The sequence below is a fragment of the Apteryx rowi genome, unplaced genomic scaffold (genome assembly GCF_003343035.1).
Source record: "Apteryx rowi isolate R43461 unplaced genomic scaffold, aptRow1 scaffold_79, whole genome shotgun sequence".
Taxonomy (NCBI): Eukaryota; Metazoa; Chordata; class Aves; order Apterygiformes; family Apterygidae; genus Apteryx; species Apteryx rowi.
This window is the reverse complement of record NW_020451082.1, coordinates 3,052,175-3,052,930: the sequence shown is the minus strand read 5'-3', so window position 1 is coordinate 3,052,930 and position 756 is coordinate 3,052,175.

Sequence of the window (756 nt, the reverse complement as noted above, 5' to 3'; positions counted from 1 at the left end):
CCTGGCTCTCTTGACTGTGTCAGTTGAAATGAGCCAGGTTCTTACTTTCTTTGTATCCCTTTCACTTGCATTATTCTCAAGATGGGAACCTCTATGCCCACCCAGGAATTGTTATCGTGGGTATTTGAGTGTAGGAGAGATTTCTTATCACCTTCCCTATTTTCTTCCCCCTTTCCTAGAATCGGTGCCTTGTTAAGTGACAAAGTACTGTAGTCATCATAAGGGACCTAAGGAGATCATTCAACCTTTCCTGTCCTAAAGAAGAACCAGCTGGCTGTATGTCATCCGTGGCTGATGTTTATCTAACACCTCTTCTTAAAGATGTGGAAACTCCACACTCTTTTGCAGATTGTAATATTCTGGCAATGCACTTGTCATCCTTGCTGTTAGGACTTTCTCCCCTATTGTCTCATTCTTTTTTAATGCATTTTATTCCTATTTTTATCCATTGCAGACATGGAGCATAAATTGTTCCCTTCCTCACTGCAGCTGTCTTTTGGCTTTTTTAAGACAGTTATGTGCAAGGTTAAACACTGACTTGAACATAGATAGGTCAGCAATATTTTGAAAGACAGAGATAACTTGAAAAGTGTGAGCATCAGCCAGCTCTGTGCAGAAGCTTCTATCATTTATTCTTGTTTGCTGATGAGAAGACCAAATCACACAATTGTTAGTTTATGGAATCAAGACCCTGAAAAAGTGTTTTTACTCATGGGATTCCAATATGTGGTGCCCCATGAGGGCTCCCTGTAGAAA